We start from the raw sequence: 22,337 nt of genomic DNA, 5'->3' as shown, positions 1-22,337 counted from the left end.
AATAGTAAAGATGTGTACTCAACCAAGATGCCCATCAACTGGGTAAACATAATGTGCTTCATGTATACCGTAGAAAACTCCACAGCTATAAAACAAAAACCAAATCATGTCCTTTGCAGCAACGTGGACGCAGCTGGAGGTCATTATCCTAAGCAAATTAATTCAGAGACAGAAAGCTAAATGCCTCCTGTTCTTAGTTATAAGTGGGAGCTAAACATTGTGTCCATGTGGACACAAAGATGGGAAAAATAGACACTACCTATTGGGTACTATGCTCACTACCTGAGTGATGAAATCATTTGTACACCAAATCCCAGCATAACGTAATAACCTAAAATAAAAGTTGAAAAACAAAACCAAAATGAGATATTCAAGACAGATCATCCTCATTCCCAAGGATAGTGGAAATTAAAAACCAAGAGAAGAGGCCAAGATTTAACTATGTTATCACCAAATGGATTTTTATAGCTTAAAGAGTATCACCATTCCTACCTTCTCTTAGACTCACCAATTTCCTATTTTTCAATTAAGCTTCTGAATGATTACCATGTAACTAAGACATTTGTTAGCCTGGAATGGACTTTGTGGGCTTGCCTTTGATGGATTCAATGTAAAATTTTTTAACATAGAAGTTAGAAAGGATAAGTGGTGTTTAATAAATATGAATAAAGCAAATGTATTTTTTTCTATGGATGGAGATTTTTTAATGCCAAAATTTTAGAATTATGTGCGTGTGTGTGTGCGTGTATCATACACACATTCCTCTGTGAATACTTTTGGTGTTTTATGTGCAGATTTCCAAGTGCAACGTAATCTTTATTTCATTTTTTTCCAATGTGAAATTCACATTGAAATAAAATACTATTCCTAAGGGAACAAGAAGTCGTGTTCTTGATACTCAGCTCAGTTCTACAACTACTGCTATATGAAATTGTTGTTAAGTTCAACTGCCAATGCCTTATCTTGCTGTGAAACAGATCTCTTTCAATAGAAAAATCTGAACAAGGAAAATTTATATGTAAATGTAAATCAGTATTCAAACTGAAGTGAAAATTCTCCTAATGAGAAAATTGTTTAAATATCTTGTAGAATTGGTCATTCTAGAGCTTCATTAATGTAATTTCAACCAAAATATAACTAAAGATATTGTTAGTAACAAGACCCATTGATCCTTTAATATTAAAGAGAACTCTTTATGCTGTTTTTATGAAGTTATGACTGTAGAGAAATAAACGTGTCTGTGGAAACAGTTAATAACAATTACATGTGTATTATTTCTATCTATATTTAGCTATTTATTTGCTCTTCTTTATTAACTATGATATTTCTTAGGGATGAACAATGAAACATGATGTAAACATTTACATAAGGCAAAATTCATTTTTTAACAGTTTTTTTTCCTTACAAACAAGTTTTTTGAATACATTTCTTAGCATAATACTTGAACCTGTCTAAGGAATAGCCTGATTTATAATCTCTGGGCTGTGCATTTATATGACTTGGAACTTCAGTTTTTTTTTCTTTTCTGAACCTATGCATTCTACTTAGATCATCTTAATAACTTTTTGAATTATTTCAGGAAATTTATCCACATCACTTTCAGGCTGATGGTTGTTCAGTCTTCACCTGCAGCTCAACCCTTCTTCTGAGCTTCTTATCATTTCCATTGCCACTTAAAATCTCCATAAGTGTCTAAGCATCTATATGCTCACCATCTTTGCCCTCTATCCACATATCTCCTTCTAAAACTTTTTTTACCAGTCATTTTTCAATCATCTACTCAGTGACACAGGCAAATCTGGGAGTCATTTTTTATTCTTCCCTCACTCTTGCCATTATCTATTTTCTTCATGTTATATATTTTCTTCATATTTCCTGATTTATTCATTTTAGTTTTTCTTTACTTTCACTAGTCTGTCACAACTTTTGCCTAACATTCCTGCAACAGAGCCTTAAGTGCTCATCTGGCAGCTTCTCTTTCCTTTCTAAAGGCCATACTCCATAATGCAACAGGATTCATCTCTCTGAAAAGCAAATCTGAGGTTATGTAGTTGCCTGAGCAGATGCCATGCAAATAAATGGAATTTCCTTCACAGCCAAACTTTATGCAAAGGCAGAAAGAGGCAACTGTGTTTCTGGGGTAAAATGAGGAGTGACTACAGTTTCTTCATCTCAAACTTCTCTTGTTGCAAATCTAACACTGTATCTGCAATTTCCATCTTCCTCATCCTTTGTGTCAATACATTGAAGTCTCTTTTAAAAACACCACACTTATTTTTTTAAATAAACTATTTTGGAATAGTTTTAGTCTTACAGACAAGTTGCAAAGATGATATAAAATCCAGATAGATGCTTCCTCCATTTCCTCCACCCCCTTAATATTTTACATTATCGTGGCAGTTTTTTAAAAACAGAAATCAACAGTGGTATATTACTGATATTTAAACTCTGAAATTTATTCAGATTTCATCTGGTTTCCCACTGATTTCCTCTTTCTACTTCAGAATCCAATCCAGAATATCAGGGAATTTAAATAATGCTGGTTTTGACAGAGAAAACTTTTTGCAGTTACTAGAATCTTAGTGTAAGTCAGTTTAAGACACCCTTTTAGAAGGGTGAACAAATAGGACAACAGGCAGTGAAATTTGGGGAGATGGTGTCAGGGTGTTTGAGTGGTGTGCTGTGGCGTGGGATCCTGGCTGGAGGTGGCTGGCATTAGTGGAAGAACTTGGGAAACCAGGTAATGCCATGAGGAGACTTGATTTAGAAGATACAAATTAAGGGGGCTGTTAGAAACAAACATTTCAGTTGTAAGTATGTTTGAGAATGTTTATTGATTACATAGAAATGGATAAAATCATGAGTCCAACCTCAAAATGGGAAAATAATTGTGGAAGTAAATGAAAGCATATGTGCCATTGATTAGAACTGTGAATTTGTCAATTTCTTCCTAAGAGAGCCTTCCTGTGGCATTTGATGGGCCTGTTGGTCTGGGAGTTTGAAAAAATATTCTGAGGTTTGGAACAATTAATTTGATTGATTAGGTAGATCCTTTCCATGATAGGGTTTTTATTCTGCAGATACAAAATTTATAATGAACTTTAGATATTTGAATGTCATGCTTCTATATTCAAATAAATCTTCTCAAGTTCTAAAGGAACTGAATATACCTTTCTTGTGCAGTCATGTATATTCCTGAGGGGAAAGATTGGGTAGTTGTCAATTTCCCTGGAAGTTATCAGCTGCAGTCCCCTGCAAGGGGCAGGATATTAGATTAGCCGTTCCATTTTTAATTTCCTGGGAACATATTGTGCGTTTACAAAGATATTATAAGAAAAATCTGCATCAAATTACTTTTTACAAATGAGACTTGCAGAAGATTTACTTGCTATAATCTCTGTGTGTGTGTGTTGGGGGAAATTGTGGGTTTGTGTTTGTAGTTTTAGCTGTTTTTTATTTTTTGGTCATAGTTTTCAATTCTAATATAAGGAGCTACTCAAAATGGAAGATTTATTTTAAGTATTGAAAATAAAAACATACTCCAAAAGCATGTTCTCTTCAGATCAGGGCTCTTTTTAGTACATCAAAGTGTGAGTATCTCAGGTTCATGAGAAAATAATTTGATTTATACTAATTGTACATCCATATGGTACATCTTTTAACTTATGCTCATATTATATATTAATATACAAATGATTCATATAAAAGTATAAGTGGCATTAAAATAAAATCAATAAGAATTAGCTCCTTTTTATGAAGTGTCAATACGTTTTTAATTTATTTACTTTTGTAGTGTTTGGTACCTAGAGTTATAATCAGAAAACAGCAAGGATCAGGATGATTTTAAATTAGAGTTAGATTTCATCAATATGCCTGGGGATTAGAAAATCCCCAAGTTATAAAACTTTCCACCAATTCCAATGAAAATTCAGCTCTAATGTCAAATCATTTTAAGTTTATTAGGCACTTGTCATAACACTAATTACAAATTAGATCATTTTATATTCTCGAGATTGAGAAAAGTAATTAAATTGGTGGTTTCATTAGTTGATGGACAGTTTTAAAGAGTTTATTTCTTCTGGAAAATCAAGGTGTATTATTCTTTCAGTTTCTAAAGAAGTGCTTATTAGAAAAAATGGGTTGGATAGAAATCTAAATCTAACAGAAAAGGGTAATTTTGTCATGAATATTGACTTAATTTTATTAATAGCTTTTAATATACATGTTTTAAAGATATGAAGTCTTAGCTTTAGAATTTAAATATTAGGATATTTCTTCATTAAACTGAAAATTCACATTCAAAGTAGATATTTAATTGGATGGATTAAAAATATAGAGTCATGATAATATTACCTGTTATACAGTCAATCCTTTAAAATATGCTAATTGCAAGGTTTATAAATGACATGGGGAGTCAAAGTTTTATAAACCCTCAAGCATTATAATTAGTCTTTGGAATCTTTTTTTGTTATTGCTGTCCAGACATAGAAATGTACAAATATTTAATTTAAGGTCAGCCAAGCTGAAAAAATTTAAAAATAGTTTTAGTCAATTACCTAATTCTAAATTTGCTTTGTTTATTCTCATGTTATTTCTTTTTCTCTCTTTTTTCTGAAACTACTAATGTAGGAAGTTAAATTAATACTATAGTAAATCATAAAAGTCATGTTCAATCAAGGTTTTAGCTTTAGCTTTAGCCCTACTTTAGATTGAATGTGTTTTCTTACCAGGAAATTCTGGAGAGGTTATTACAACACACCCTCACACGTACACATACACGTTCCTTTACATTTTACATGGTCTGTGCTAGAGGATTAGCATTTATTGAGTTTCTACTATATGAGGTGCTCTGATTCTCAACCTCCCATGCCACATTGTGATGTTGAACATCTCTGTGCATATATTCTGGTAAAATGTGTGTTGCAATTTTTATGCAAATATTTTAATTTAAACAAATGTCATTGTGTGATATATTTCATTTTGCTTCTTTTTAACTTTTATTTTAAGTTCAGTGGTACAAGTGCAGGTTTGTTAGATAGGTAAACTTATGTCATGGGCGTTTGTTGAACAGATTATTTCACCCAGATATTAAGCATTAGTTATTTTTCCTGACCCTCGTCCTCCTCCCACCCTCGATCCTCTGAAAGCCCCAGTGTGTGTTGTTACCCTTCTGTTTCATAATGTCTTTCATCTGGTATTGTGGTTTTAAAAAGATCTATCTATATTGCTGTGTGACCTTTGCTTCTAATTGCTATAATATACTTCACTGTGTGGACTCATCATCTTTTCCCTTTACGCAAAGGCTTCTGACTTCCAGCAACCACAGGTAAAACACAGTTGAGTATCTCTCTTCAGCTCCCCTTTGTCACCATTTTTAGATGAAGAAACAGAGGTATGGAGGGTTGAATAATCTTATCAGAATTGCACCACTAGGATTAGAACCAGTCTAATGGCAGGCAAATAGAGGAAAGAGAAGCATCAATTATTAAACATCTATTGTAGCAGAAGTTTTATGTCAAAAAATCAATTTTATCCATTTAAGTGCCTTATGTAGTAGCTAAAATGACTCAAAAAAATCAGAAAAGTAACCTGAATAATCATAATTGATAACTGGCACATTCAGAAGTTTACTTAATACTGGTCATCCCTTAAAGCTCTTCTTGGTTTTTAATTAACCAGTGTCTCGTTTCGATGAATGTATTATTTTAAAAAAATATGGAGGTAAGGTTGCTTGATTACTCAGGTATTTCTCTCATTTTGGGAAATTGCATACATAGCCTTAGCAAAGAGCATGTAAAATTGTTCCCAAATACCAATTTTTATTTGCTTGTTTGTTTTCTTATTTTTGGGTAATCTACAGCAGCAGAAGAAAAGCGTGTGTATATATATACATATACACACACACACACACTCACACACATTGATTGGAGGATTAATTTTCCTAGAAAACAAACATTTTGAAACAACTGATATAAAAAATTTGGAAGGGATTCTCATGTTAAAAGCTTATTGGATTATTTTTTGGATTTTTAGAGAAAGGGTTCTGTTCTGTCACTCAGTGTGGAGTGCAGTGGTGCAATCATAGCTCACTGCAGCCTTGAACTCCTGCGCTCAAGTGACCCTTCTGTCCTCAGCCTCCCAAGTAGCTAGGATTAGAAGTGTGGACCACCACACCACACCAGGCTAATTTTTAAATTATTTTTATAGAGATCAGGGTGGAGAGGGGACCTTGGTAATTTGCCTAGGCTGGTCTTGAATTTCTAGCCTCAAGCATTCCTCTCATTCTAGCCTCCCCAAATGCTAGAACTACAGGCATGAGCCACCATATCCACTCTTGAACTCTTAAAATAGATTTTACTCTGTCCTTCATTTTGTTTATTGATTTGCAGGTGGACATCATGACTACATAAAATTATTTCCATTTTTCATTTCTATCTAAGTAAAAATTACCAGCTGGTTTTTATGGCGATAATGACATGGATCAGTAATAGTTCTTGGAAATGTTATTTTTCAAAAAATTGTTGAATAAAAAGTTTTTTTATTCTTTCAATAGATATTATTTTCCTCCAAGCTTGAACAGTGATGAGTATGATAATTGATCAATATCACTTTAAGTACTAGAATGGCTCCTGAATGATAAAACCCATCAGTAAAGACAGACTAAGCCAACATTAAGAAGTAAATGATATCTGACCTAGGAATTTCTCCTTTAGACACGACATTCTCCCTGTTTTTCTGCTAGAAGACAAATCTTGGGTGAGGACAACATTGCAGAGGGGCCTGAACAGAGAGTTGAGCTCAGTATAAAACTTCTGACAGATTTTGCTGTTCTGGGAGGGACAGAGTCTAGCCCCAAGGAGGGGGAATGTTAGAGGCAGTCTGATGGGGTGAGAGCCTGTGATGTCCTTCAAATCAAACCAGAGGAGATTGCTTTACTTCTTTCCCAATTGCTCAGAGGCAATTAGCAGAAGTAATTAATAGTGTTACTTCGAGAATGCTGTGGCTGCTTGATTTATTTTCAAATCAAATAGAAAATTGTAGTGTCCCCTTAACAAATTCGCAGGTGTACTTGACATTTCTAAGTTTAATGACTAGGTTTTTTTAGAAAATGCAATATTTTGACATTGTCTAAAAATAACAGGATATTGATTTCTTAAAAAGGCAATTAATTGTATGATGAATATATTAATATTTATTAATATTTTAGACTATAATTTTAGAAAGCAGGAGAAAGGGTTGCCAGCATTTGGTGTCATAAGTTTTAGGGCATGGTACAAACCACTGATATGTTATACATATACTATAATACATGTAGTAGTAAATGTCAAAACAAGGTAATACCATTTCATCTTGAGTTGTGAATGCACATTTTGACTAAAAATTTTATGAAATTACAAATTAAAATTATCTAAACTAATTTTAAAGAACTTATTATCAGTTATAAGTTAATAGGACTTAGGGTGGTATGAAGATGCATTTTTCAAAATTATTTTAAAAATTAAATTTGAAGAATAGTGAAAGTACTAACTGAAATATATCTTTAAAACTTTAAACATTGTTAAAGTAGTGCTTTTATCCTATCAAGTTCTACTCAAGTCATTGAATCATATATAAGTAAAGACATAAAAATAGTAATATTATATTTAATGTGTTTTGTATGCTGTGTATACAAAACATCTTTCTTACATTTTCTTTATTTATATAATTCATTAGTTTCAGGTATGGTAATTGGCCACCTGCTAACTGTGTGTCCTTGAGAAAGATGTTATTATTACTTGTTCTAGTTGCTTTTCTAAAAGGATATAAGGAAAGTATGAAATAGATTTTTTTTTACATTTCTCCTAGCTGTAAAATTCTATGGGTTCTATAATCCTATGTCTTGTCTTTTTTTCTCCCCTCCCGTGGAGTCTGATATCCTTTGTTCATCTTTTTTACAAATTTGAATCAGACTAGTTGGCAAAGTGTCAGTTCTCTGACAGTCTGTGATAATATATTATTTTGCGCAAATGTTACCAAATGAATAGCTAGTAAAATTTTTTCTTTTTATGATTCCAAACTCACTCAGTTTGATGAATAGGATCTAATATTTGGCATTTTTATCTCTAAATGTCATCAATTTAATCTTTGTAACAAGTTCATTTATATAATAAACTTTAAATCTCTTTATACTCACACAAATGCAATGCAGGAGAAATCACTGTCCTTGCTCCCTTGATTCCTTCTTTGTTGACAGGATAGATGACAGAATCTGCGCTTTCAAATGAATTGTTTTTCAAGTGGTAACTTTTCTATATAAACATACTCCCTACCATATATTTTTCTTTTCTACACAATCTTCATATAACCACATTATTTTTGAGGTTAAGTTTAATATCTAAACACCATTGAATCCATTCCATAATCAAGATATTTAGATTGTAGTTAGTTTTAATTTGAAGAATTTCTGTGGTGTTTCTATCAAATGTATAATAAATTTAACAGTAACTCCGACTATCTGAGTCTCTTTTTTTAATGACCTGGTATCTATTCATGTCAGTGTCCTAAAATCTTCAAATTGTGAAGTCACATCCATGTGGTATGGAAATTATTTTTTTCAGTCAAAAATATGTAAATCTTTACTTTGCAATTGTACTCTGATAAAGTAGCTCAGTTTGAGGGACAAAAATAAAACAAGCCTTTATTTTTCTTCTGAAGGCAGTATTTGCATGACTTTCATATGGTATATATGTTTGCATAGGAAATTTGTCTTTAGTTTCACATCTGCCTGGATTATAGCCTTTAATTCAATGATTCAAAGCTTATCTGGAAGACACTTAAAATACTTGAAAGCTACATACTATTATTTTATGATTTCAGCTACTCAAGACATAACTTTTAATGTATAAACAACATCTTTATCAAGTCAGGCAAATAGTGAAGGGAAATTATCAAACTATGGTCTTGTTTTTAAAGGAATGGGCCTAAAATTGGACAGATATACTTGAAGTGGTGAAAGAGGAAAATATTATACAACCATTTCATCTGTCCAGATTATTTGAGCCTTTCCTGTATCAATGAAACATCAGCTGTTGCGGTGAGATCATCTTTAATGCCCATCCTATTTTATGATCTAGATGCATTAATGATTAATTTATTGAATATTATTTGTTTTCTATGCTGTAACGCTGGCATATCAAAAACTTCAATAGATTGTCACATTTTAGCTCTTGACCTTTGGGTTTTATTGCAAATAATTAACTCTTTACTACTCACATACTCTCAAATGTATTAATATGATTTAAGTATTATTGCAGGAAGAAATATATTGTTTTACTAAGTAGTTTATTTGACATTTTACTAAACTCTCTTAAATATATGTTATGTATGTAGTATTTGAAATGTGATACATCTATAAAGGAAAGTATTTAGCATAATTGTTAGCTTTAACCAAACAATTTTGAAAGTTAGGTTATTTTCTTTTTGTCTCAGTGTCTGTATACTTAATGTCCCTCATGTGCTACACACAGTGACTGAAGAAAAGTAAGCTTTATGAGAAGAAACATTCACATATAAATTTTGATCAGTTTCTCAGAATTAATAAATCCAAGGGAAATGCTGATACTGTGTAATAAATTCGGCTATATATAACAGACTAGCTTTCACTAATACAGATCTGTGCCTCCTAATGATGTTATAGTCAATAATGAACCACATAGATGATGATGATCCTTTAAGATTATGATACTTTCCAATCTTACTATGCCTTTCCTATGTTTACATATGTTTAGATATGTAAGTACTTCTTGTGTTAAATTGCCTAGAGTATTCAGGACAGTAACATGGTATACAGGCTTACAGCCTAGGAACAATAGGCCATATTGCCTAGATGTGTAGTAGGTTATTGCCACTTAGGTTTGTAAGTTAATTCCATGATGTTCATACATTGAAATCACCTAATGACATATTTCTCAGAACGTATCCCTTTTGTTAATTGATAGATGACTGTGTAAGTATGCCAGTTCATTAAACAAAACTAAACAAAAACAAAATGGGTCACTAGATAGCTCGGGGAAAAAAATAGAAAACACATTATGTATAGAATAATAGCTGTTACCTCTTACATTCTCTGTAATGATTTTGAAATGCATATTGGATGTAATGAGTTATTTTAATTCTGATTAGAGGTAACAACTTACTTTTAAGTCTGATTTTTTTTTAAACCTATGAGTAGCGGTAGTCTCATCCAAGTAAACATATTTTATACTACTTTTCTGAACCAGTTCAAATCTAAAGCTAAGTTACCAATGTTTTTAAAGGCAACTGGTAAATTCTGAGAGAAAGTAATATTGCAGGTTTTTTTTTTTTTTTTTTTTAACTCTCAATTTATGGTAATTGTTTAGAGAAAATGTAGAATGATAAATAGGGATGTGCTTTGGCTATTTTAGTCAAAGTCTGAGTTCTGCTACATTCTTGTGCAGGATACTTAACCTTTAAAAACCTTTATTTTTCTATGGATAATATGTAGAAAATAGGATTGGGTTCTTATACCTATAACATTAAGAATTAAATGATACCATCTAAGCATTTATCAAAGTGACCACTAGATGGTAAACATTAACACATGTTGGCTATTACTGCTAAGGAAACTATTTTAATACTTAAATTTCATATGATCATAAAAATAAAATTTAGAATATGATTTTTAATCATTATTGAAAAAAGAAAATACATTTAAAAGGAACACAATCTCTTCTCAGCCTTTTGGCTAAGGCCAAGTGTAAAAGGGACACAAATGTAGTTTAGAGCAAATTTAAGTGATGTGGTTAAAAAAAGGAGGAATTCACAGTATGATAATCAGGTCAGATTATTTCACTATCACGAAGAAGAAGAGAAGTTACAGAGAGAAGTAGGAAGACTTTAGTGACCTAATGCCTACTAGGTAGTCTATGGCAAAGTTTTGAAATAGAAATGGTGAATTCTGAGCACAGGGTTAGAAAGAAAGGTCACCTGAATGTTAGAATTATGCATATTTTTACAGATGCAGGATTCTAAAAATGTGATTTACAGAGTTTATAGGAAAGGCAGTCAAGGAAGAAAGAGCTAAAGATACAGATTGAGGTTTCAACTGAGGTATAGTTTAGCCAGGGCTATGGGTGTTGTGAGAGAAATTTTAAGGATGAATGTGGTAATATATATGAAACACTCTCTGTTCCCTGGAAGAAAGGTTCTATAAAAACGTAACATATTGCTGATTCTTAGAATGAATGGTGAAGGTTGAAAGATTTTCAGATGTAGGGAAAGGGCACATTCACAATCCAGTGAGAGGCAAAGGATATTGGAAATGGAAGGTCAGAAACAAGAAAGGAAAAATAAAATTTGAATGTTTCTTACAAGACTACACACACATGCACACATACACTACAGTTTTAAACAGAATTATTTTCATTGGAAATACTCTGTAAAATAAGTTTATTGATTTCCAAGATAGCTGCACTTAGAACTGAATAAGCACATAAAGTGAATATAGTGGTCAGAGAGAAGAAAGAATGAATTTGGATTAATTGTCTACGGAAACAATATCATAAAAGAAAAGGTATAATAAAAGAGAAAAGAGAAAAAAGTAAAGAGAGAGGTTTTTGAATAAAAAATATTTTGCCAAAAAGTTCAAGAAAATGTTTTGAAGGATAGAATTTAGAACTGTTCTAAGAAGTTCTGTATATGGTAGATAAAGCAATAGCTTGCCAGAAGACATATGGCCAATTTTAGATATATAAAAAGAGTGGGAGGAAATACAAGGAAATTAGAGTGTGCCACCCAGAGTGTCTCATGTGGGGCTGCTGATTGTATGTCCGGATCTCATAATTGATGCAGAGGTGGCTATCAGTTAACTTAGCCAACAGATACTTTTGAAATAAATCAATTCTCCAAATTACAAACAGTATTGAAATATGTTATCATTGAAGGTCTACACCTCCTTAGTGATTTAAATCTGGATACAGTATTGATGCTCTAATTAGAATACCGTACTGTATTTTTTATTTTTTTATTTTTATTTTTTTATTTTTGAGACGGAGTCTCGCTCTGTCGCCCAGGCTGGAGTGCTGTGGCCGGATCTCAGCTCACTGCAAGCTCCGCCTCCCGGGTTCACGCCATTCTCCTGCCTCAGCCTCCCGGGTAGCTGGGACTACAGGCGCCGCCACGTCGCCCGGCTGGTTTTTTGTAGTTTTTAGTAGAGACGGGGTTTCACCATGTTAGCCAGGATGGTCTCGATCTCCTGATCTCGTGATCCGCCCGTCTCGGCCTCCCAAAGTACTGGGATTACAGGCTTGAGCCACCGCGCCCGGCCTTATTTTTTCTAAGTAGTCTTATCAATTAGAATTTTATAGTTAAATGGGGATCTAATAATTAATGTCTTATGACTTGAAGAGCCTTTGGAAAACACATTTATCAAATGCTCATGGGAAACAATTCAATTCTATAGTGTTATGATAAATTGAAATCATGTGTTTTGTATCTAAAATATACTTAAAAAGATAATGGACTTTTCCATTTGTAACACCCATGACCATAAAAATCTTATGAAAAAGTAATTCAATGTCTCTGAGTTCAGAATGTTACAAGATTCTTTTATTATATTAACTTATCACATATGTAAGTGCAAAAAAGTAAAGAATAATCTCAGGCTTTCCCATTATAGTTTTTCTGTACTTGCAGAGAGGAAGTAACTTTGGCTTTGCTAACAGATTATTTCTTTTCCCCTTCTTTTTCTTCCATTCCCCCCTTCCATTCACTCATCAAACCTGTTTGATTCCACTTTCAAAATATAATCATGTCTTTACTCACTCACCTCTATCTTCATTATATTGATTTAAGCCTAAACTGCCTCTTCCCTGGATTACTACAGTTGTTTCTGAGCTACCTCTGTGCTTTCTGGGTTTTAGTCCTGTAGTGTTTTCTCAGTGTGGCCACTTGAGGGATACTTGTAAAATGCAAGTCAGATCATATCACTCATCCACTCACACCTTCCCCTGGCTTTCCATCTTGCGCAGAGTTAAAGCCATGTTGGCTGGGCACAAGCTCACACCTGTAATCCCAGCACTTTGGGAGGCCAAGGTAGGCGGATCACTTGAGGTCAGGAGTTTGAGACCAGCCTGGCCAACATGGTGAAACCATGTCTCTACTAAAAATACAAAAAAGTAGCCAAGTGTAGTGGCAGGCACTTGTAATCCCAGCCACCAGCTACTCAGGCAGGAGAATCACTTGAACCTGTGAGGTGGAGGTTGCAGTGACCGGAGATCGTGCCACTGCATTCCAACCTGGTCAAGAGTGAGACTCCATCTGAAAAAAAAAAAAAAAAAAAAAAAAGAAAAAAGCCATGTCCTGGAGTGGCCTGAACATCCCTACAGAATGTGTCCCTATCCACCTCTCTGATACGGTTTCCCATTACACAACTTTTTGCTTGCTCCACTCTCGGCATATCCGTCTCCTTGCTGCCTTCCTACTTGTCCAAGCACCCTTATTCCTAAACGTCTTTACACCTGCTTTTCCTTCTTTCTGAGTATTCCTTCCCAAGCTAGCTAGTCCCATGGCTTACTAGCACACCTGATTTACTTAAATGGCAAATGAAGGCTTCTCTGACTGGTACACTTAACATGGTTAACATACTGTAGCTTCTCCTTCCTAATTGTTTTTTTCTCCTTCCCCATTTTATTTTCTCCATAACATATAATAGCACTTACTACCAACTGGTGTACTGTAGCATTTATTTTATTTTTCTGTTTATTTTCTCTTTTACTGCTTGACTACTTGAATGGAAAACTCCAGGTAAGCTTAGATTTTTGTTTTTTACTTTTTTATCATAGCACCTAAAACAGTTTATAGCATGTAGAGATTCTTAAAAATATTTATTAAGTGTATAAATGAAGTATGTTATCCCCAGAAGCTGGCTAATGTAATGGCACCTTGATAATTCATTATTGTCTTGAAGTGTTAAAATACTGGAGAAAGGTCACTAGATAAAAGGTCAAGGAAGCAGTACTCAGTGGGAGAGGGAAGTTAGGGAGAAAGGATGGCATAAGGGGAATGAAAAGTCTATGGATGTCCATGAAAAAATGAAACTATGCCTGCATCAAAATATCTCATGTATTCCATAAATATATACATCTACTATGTTCCCACAAAAATTTTTAAAAATCTTATCTGCTTTCATAAGTTAATAAAACCTTGCCTGCGTATTTTTGCCAATAGATGTCAGTGGTTGACCATATGAGTGAAATTATTGCAGATACACTTGTTTTATGCCACTCTTAAAAGGCTAGTCTTTAAGGAGTATCTCATTTCTTAAATGATCCTTTTTATTATTTTACCTTGAGAAGTAATATATATTATGACATGATAGAGTTGACAAGACAAAATGTTAATAGATTCCCTAATATACTGAAACTATTGAAATTTAAGGGCCATAGGAAGTATTTAAATGAAAATGACTTTTTAAAATGGTTGCTTTGTTTATATAGATTTATGTATATTCCTCCAGCCATTCAATTTTCAAAGTGAAAAAGAAATTGTTCGTACATATAGTGTTTTATTCACATCCATGCTTGCTATGGAGACTTTTATCCAGGTTTCAATCAATTTAGTTTAATCCAGTACAATTCTCAAGGCAGTTTGAAAAGAGTTTTATTTTTTAAGTTATAAATGGTAATTGAGTAGTCATCATCTTTTATCTGTTAGGAATGATTGTGAACATTGCTTTTAATGTAAATATTCTTATTTCAAAGTCCTAAGTACCTCCAATGAGATACAATTGTTTTCCATTTTTTGTTCTACTAGTTAATATTTTTTCTCAATGTTTATTTCCTTAATTATATCTTTCAGAAATTAATGTTAAAAATAAACAGTGTATGTTATATTTACATGGATTTATAGTTTCAAAAATATCTGTCAATGGGTCTTTAAGAATTTCAAGAATGATGTGCTTCTCTTCTTTGGTCAGTGGGAAATTCACAAACCTCTGAGATATTTAAAAAATTCTCCTAATCATGATTATTTTTTTTAGAAAAACTGCTGTTACTATGTTGAACAAAATAATGAGGCAAAATACTTTGATAAGGGTTTTATTGAACAGACGTAAAAGATGTGCCATCATTTATTAATTAATTCAACATATATTTATTGAGCTCCTAGAGCTCAATAAATCCTAGAGATCAGAAACTTAACATGTCTTCTCTTTTTACTATGGCTATCTGTTGCCATGTAAAGAAGGTTTTTTTCTCTTTTTCTATGTATAAAATAATGGAAAAAAATTAATTCAGCTGCGCATGGTGATCCCAGCACTTTGGGAGGCCAAAGTGAGAGGATTGCATTGACCCAGGAGTTTGAGATTAGCCTGTGCAGCAAAGTGAAATACCATCCTACAAAAATTTAAAAATTAACCCAGTGTGGTGGCATGCACCTGTAGTCCCAGCTACTCACTATTTCAAGTGAAATAGTGGAAGTTTCACTTGAGCCTGAGAGATTGAGCTTGCAATAAGCCGTGGTCTCATCACTGCACTCCAGCCTGGGCAACAGAGAAAGACTCTGTCTTAAATAAATAAATAAAACTCACTGGGTGAAAGGATGTACAAGACACAGAGTTGGAGAAAATATTTGCAGTACTTAATCTGACAGAAGTTGTGCATGCATCACATATAGGGAACTCTTACAAATTAAGAATAAGGTATACAACCCCACTATTACAACGGGGGGAAAAGACAAGCACATTTCATCACAGAATATACTAAATAGTCATTAAACATATGAAAAATGCTCACCAATATTGGTCATTAGAGAAATAAAAATGAAATCATTGTATATCCACCATAATGTCTAAAATTTAAAAACAAGACTGTGGAGCAACAGGAACCCTTACACAGATTTGATGGATGTGTGCATTGTTCCAACCATCTTGGAAAACTGACTGGAAGCATCTTTTAAAGCTGAACATCTGCAAACCTTATGACCTGGTAATTTCTTTCCTAGGTATCTATCCAAAACAACTGTATACATGTGTATACCGAAGATATGCATCAGAATTTCATCAACAGTGTTATTTGTAAAAACGCTATACTAGACACAATCCAAGTGTTCATTTGTGAAAGAAAGAATAAATACATTGTGGAATATTCATACAAAGAATACAGCAATGAAAAAGAATGACCTCTTGCTACATGCAACAACATGAATCCATTACAGATTGTATTGAGGCCGAGTGCAGGGTGGCTGATGCCTGTAATCCCAGCACTTTGGGAGGCAAATCCTGGAGGATTGCTTGAGGCCAGGAGTTCGACACCAGTCTGGCCAATATGATGAAACATCATCTCTCCAAAAAAAAAATTAGCTGGGCATGGTGGTGCATGCCTGTAGTCCCAGCTACTCTGGAGGCTGAAGCAGGAGAATCACTTGAACCCACGAGGTGGAGGTTTCAGTGAGTCATGATGGCATCACTTCCCTCCATCCTGAGAGACAGAGTAACACTCTGTCAAAATATATATACAAAAAAAACAAAAAAACAAAAAAAAACAACTAGTCACAAGTAAATATTATAATTTAATTTTATTTATATAAAGTTCAAAAACAGTCAAAACTGATCTATGGAGGCAGAAATAATACCTTTAGGAGAGGTATTGACTGAAGGAAGTCATGAGGGAGGCTTCTAGAAAGATGGTAATTTTTTCTTCCTTGATCTTGATGGTTTTACACAGGAATGTGCACTTTATAAAGTTATCGCAATTTGTCTACCTTTCTGTATATGTGCTATACTTCAGTAAATATTTACTTGGAAATTGAACTGATTACTCTTTTCATAATTGTTAATAGAATAACATTCATACATTTTCTATCACTTCATAAAACACTTGACTATTCCAGGTAAAAGATTCCTTGAGACTCTTTGCAAGTTAGGCAGAAGGCTTTCCTCATTCACTCATTTACATTTTTAACCAGTGTCTACATTGTATTAAGTGGGTGAAAGAACAGGATTGTGGTGATGAAGGCAGAAGTGAGATTATTCTATTCGAGATGCTGCACTAAACAAAGCCATTTAAAGCACAAAATGAGCTCTAAAATTTTTGAAAGAACATTATGAGATAAACATAGTGGAATACAGTTTTTATTTGTTTGTTTTGTTTTTTAAATGATATACTAAGGCATATTAGGATAAGGATCACACTTTTTACTAGCTCTTAATTCTGGGGAAATCTTACTCTAATTTTTTCTCTTTTTTAAAAAACATAAGGGTCATTAAACAATATAATGCCTGTGTTTGTACCATATACATATACATGTAACCTGTACCATATGCATATACAACCAAACAAATCAAATCAAGAAACATGTTACCTATGTGTTTCAATGCTTCCTGGTGATAATTCTTTATATTCCATTTCTTGTAGGTATCTGAATCCTATCATGAAAACAACTGAAATAGCCAAATTCCCTGGAAAGAAATATTTCTCTGGTTGAAAATATATCACTCCCTGTTTCTTGTCACACGAAATATTACTTAATTCCACAAAAACTTACTGATTGCTTATATTTTGTGTAATAAGTGCACAACATAGCATTGAATAATAATAGAAATATATAGAAATTATGAGGAAAACACTTTAAAGTGAGATTTTTATTGTTCTTTTTTCCTTGCTTATTTTGTTCTGACATTCACTTTATGACACACATGGCTATGTGGACTACATTCAGTTCATCTTCTCCCAGTTTTTTTTTTTTTTTTTTTTTTAGTATATCATTTGTTTAAGTTCTATGGCTAAAATAATGTGGGGGAAATAAGTACACAGTTTAAGCTTAGACACAAATCACGTCTTCTCTTTTTCATTTGTTTTTCCAACTTGAGTGAATGTAAATCATTTCCTTCACCTGTAGTCTGTAGACCTTCAGGAAATGAGCTTCAACCTGTTCCTTCTCAGCTATGATCACCTGTGAGGAGCTTAAATATTTCTGATAAGGCTTTCTCATCATTGTTGATAAGACCATAGCTAAATATACATAGAATTTATGTGTTATATATACTGAAAAACTTAAGTGCTCCTTTCAAAATTTTCAATATTATAGTCTGGAAACATTATATTATCTAGAAGAATGTACTGAGTTGATGACTATACAGAAGAAAAAAGATGAATACTGAAAAATCTTTTCAGACTTGAAATTGTTATTGTGATTGGGATTTGAGAGACTGAACTTGTATACATTCCCTTAGTTTTCTGCACTTGAAAGCTGAAAATACAATTATAATGGCGTTAGGTTTTGTTTATTATGATATATAATGACATAAATGCAAGAAACATGATTTTATATATATAGTACTTATCATATAGGTGTATATGCAAATCGTACACATAAAGTTTATGTGCAATTGCATATGTATAGTATACATACATTATATGTATATAAACTAGATAAATAGATGTGCTTTTGATACTTGAACAATGCAGGTGTTAGGAGTGCTGATCACTTGCATAGTCAAAAATTCATATATAACTCTGACTCCCCAAAACTTTAGCTACCAAGACCCTACTTTTGACTGAAAGCTTACCAATAACATAAACAGTTGATTGACACATATTTTATATGTTACATGTACTGTATAATGTATTATTATAATAAATAAGAGAAAAGAAAATGTTATTAAGAAAATCATAAGGAAGAGAAATTATATTTTAAGAAGATAAAATATATATTAAATGGAAATGAATAGTCATAAAGGTCTTCATCCTCATGGTTGTCACGCTGAGTAGGCTGAGTCGGAGGATGAAGAGTATAGGTTGGTTTTGCGGTCTCAGGGGTGGCAGAGATGGAAGAGGTAGAGAAGGTGGGAAGGCAGGAGAAGCAGGCACATTCAGTGTAATTTTTATTGAAAAAAATCTAGGTATAAGTGGATCCATGCAGTTCAAACTCATTTTACTCAAGAATTAACTGCATATGTATCATGTATGTATACTATACATATATAAACTTGTCTATTGTACACATTTGTGAATATTTATATGGAAATAGTAAAATTGTTAGGAAAACTAATATTTTACTTTGAAATTTCATTTTCTTTTTCTCTGGGTTTATGTGATGTTTCTCTTGAGGTTTCTTACAAGGTAAAGGAAAAAATAACTGTTTAAAACCGAAATATTTCTCTTATATTTAGCCTAGGGCAACCTCCTGAAAATTGATAAACTTGAATTTTGACAGAAGGAAAGTGAAGATAATTTAATGGTCAAGACCTTGTCTTAGAAAATATTGCTGGAGCTCTTTGAAGTTTGAGTTGATGAGTTTCTCATTGGCAAAGGCAACTGAAAGACCAAATTTAAAAAATCACTCTTGGAAAAAATAAAATTTAGAGACAGGATCTCTCTTTGTCACCTAGGCTGGAGTGCAGTGGTAAAAACATAGCTCACTACAACCTTGGACTCTTAGGCTCAAGCAATCTCCCACCTCATTTCCTGAGTGGCTAGGGCTACAGGTGCATGCCACCATGCTTGGATAATTTTTAATTTTTTTTTTTTTTTTATAGAGACAGAGTCTTGCTATGTTACCCAGGCTGGTCTTGAATTTTTGGCCTCAAGTGATCATAGCACGTTGGCCTCCCAATGAGAAAAGATACTCTAAAAGCTAGTGAAGGCAGAAGTTATAAAATAATAAGTAGGTTAAAAATATTACTCTTCAGTTTGGAAAACTGAAGATTTCTTCAAGAACTTAAAACAGAACTACTCTTCAACCCAGCAATCCCGTTACTGGGCATATACCCAAAGGAAAATAAGTTGTTCTACCAAAAAGACACATGCCCTGTTATGTTTATTGCAGTACCATTCACAATAGCAAAAACATAGAATCAACCTACATGACCATAAATAGTGAATTGGATAAAGAAAATATGGTACATATACACCACGGAATACTACACAGGCAAATAAAGAACAAAATCATGTCCTTTACAGCAACATGGATGTAGCAGAAAGCTATTATCCCAAGCAAATTAATGTAGACACAAAAAAACCAAAACTGCATGTTCTCACTTATAGGTGGTAACTAACCATTGGGTACACATAGGCATAAAGATGGGAACAACAGGCACCACAGACTTCCAGTAGGAGGAGGAAGAGAGGAGAATAAAAGGTGAAAAACTACCTATTGGGGTCTAGGATCACTACCAGGTTGCCAGGATCAATCATATTCCAAACTTCAGCATCACGTAATATACCCACATAACAAACCTGCATATGCACTCCCTGAATGTAAAATAAAAACAGCTTTTTTTTTTTTTTTAAAGTACTGCCTTTTTTTTTCTAAATCATGGGCCACCTTCTACAGGAAACTCCCACCACCTTCAGGGGCTTTATCCATTAAAATGGCTGAGTTTGGAAGAAAGATTTGGAACCTTCCTTATAGTTCCAAAGCAAAGCTATACATTCCAACAAATGCAAGTATCAGCAATTTAAAATAAACAAATGCATTCTACAGGATGTTCTAATTATCACTGCTAAAAAAGCCAAAACACATGAAAAAAACAATATAAATCTCACACAAAACCACTCTACTCTGCTCATGAAGAACTCACAGTCTAAAGGGGCAGACCATAAGAAATCTAGCAAGAATGCAAGTGAATTTAAAAACAAAGCTTGAAGGTATATCGTTGCCTTTCATACTTTTCTCTCACTTGCAACAACTTACCTAAGAAATACAGCTTTATCATTTAATTCCAGTGAAAACTTGGGCAAGCTGAATTTTTGTTCCTTCGATTGTTAAATAGGAAAAATAATTAGCTAATTTGTCAAGATTTGGTGACATATGCGAAACTCCTAATATCGCGTGCAAAGCCTCTGTATCTGCACATTGTTCGAAATTCCTAGTTCCCTGCCTTATCTAACCTTACTATTTTAAACAAATTATAGTCTGTTTATTAAAAGAGGACAATAAAGAGGTCAAAGATAATAATGCAGGATCATGGGAGACATAAGAACAATAATATAGGATTCTTAATTTTGTCACAGAAAACTGTTCCATACTTCTGGATTTTTGACTCAGTATCTCATAGCTATCTGGAAATGCATGCCACTGTTCACAAGGAATGATATTCAGAAATTTCTCAGAAGTAATTCTGAGATCCCAGGGAAATGAGTCAGAGCGTAACACTAATGGACTGTAAGCCAGATGCATTATAATAATTTCTAAAGAATGGTGACTTTATATTTTGTTTTAAAGAGGTTGAACATATATTAACAACAGCAACAACAAAAAATATAACTTCCAGGTACAAAACTTTTGTCCTTGAACTTCACTGGAGAACTTCAGTACTTCAAATAAAATGTGTGATGACTTATTATATGTATGTTTCCACTAAAGGATAGATTCTTAGAAACTTCCAGATAATGTCAATTCAGTTAATATCAATGTTTAACACTGATAGAAGTAGTATCTTTCTAATAGATCATTAAGAGATTATTAAATTAGATTAAGATAAAATAAGAAAAAAGATTTGACTTTCCAATTATATTCTTTAGCTTACATACATTTCGCCTGATTGTAACAGTATTAATGATACAGGCGATTACCCAAAGGGACTGTGATTTTCACACTTAAAATATTTAGCAGTAGCTTTAAAAAATAAAGTCAGATTATTGGTTTATTTATTTATTTATTTTTATTATACTTTAAGTTCTAGGGTACATGTGCATAACGTTTATATCATGTATAACTCCCCAATGCAATCCCTCCCTCCTCCCCCCTCCCCCTGATAGGCCCCAGTGTGTGATGTTCCCCTTCCCGAGTCCAAGTGATCTCATTGTTCAGTTCCCACCTATGAGTGAGAACATGCCGTGTCTGGTTTTCTGTTCTTGTGATAGTTTGCTAAGAATGATGGTTTCCAGCTGCATCCATGTCCCTACAAAGGACGCAAACTCATCCTTTTTTATGGCTGCATAGTATTCCATGGTGTATATGTGCCACATTTTCTTAATCCAGTCTGTCACAGATGGACATTTGGGTTGATTCCAAGTCTTTGCTATTGTGAATAGTGCCGCAATAAACATACGTGTGCATGTGTCTTTGTAGTAGAGTAATTTATAATCCTTTGGGTATATACCCAGTAGTGGGATGGCTGGGTCATATGGTACATCTAGTTCTAGATCCTTGAGGAATCGCCATACTGTTTTCCATAATGGTTGAACTAGTTTACAATCCCACCAACAGTGTAAAAGTGTTCCTATTTCTCCACATCCTCTCCAACATCTATTGTTTCCTGACTTCTTAATGATTGCCATTCTAACTGGTGTGAGATGGTATCTCATTGTGGTTTTGATTTGCATTTCTCTGATGGC

At 33.4% G+C, this 22,337-nt stretch overlaps 1 protein-coding gene across 1 annotated transcript in view; it reads right to left on the bottom strand.

Annotated features, from left to right (window-relative positions):
- Positions 1 to 8,284, bottom strand: part of RGS21 (regulator of G protein signaling 21) — a 57,385-nt gene extending 49,101 nt beyond the window's left edge. The window contains exon 1 of the mRNA XM_033197163.1: positions 8,174 to 8,284. The gene's annotated coding sequence lies outside the window, so the exon portion shown is untranslated. The remainder of the gene's footprint in view (positions 1 to 8,173) is intronic.
- Between the last annotated feature and the right edge of the window lie 14,053 nt (positions 8,285 to 22,337).

The sequence above is a fragment of the Trachypithecus francoisi genome, unplaced genomic scaffold, assembly GCF_009764315.1.
Source record: "Trachypithecus francoisi isolate TF-2019V2 unplaced genomic scaffold, Tfra_2.0 Lachesis_group5, whole genome shotgun sequence".
Classification (NCBI taxonomy): domain Eukaryota; kingdom Metazoa; phylum Chordata; class Mammalia; order Primates; family Cercopithecidae; genus Trachypithecus; species Trachypithecus francoisi.
Note: the sequence above shows the minus strand (reverse complement) of the source record. Positions and strands in the feature narration are given on the sequence as shown.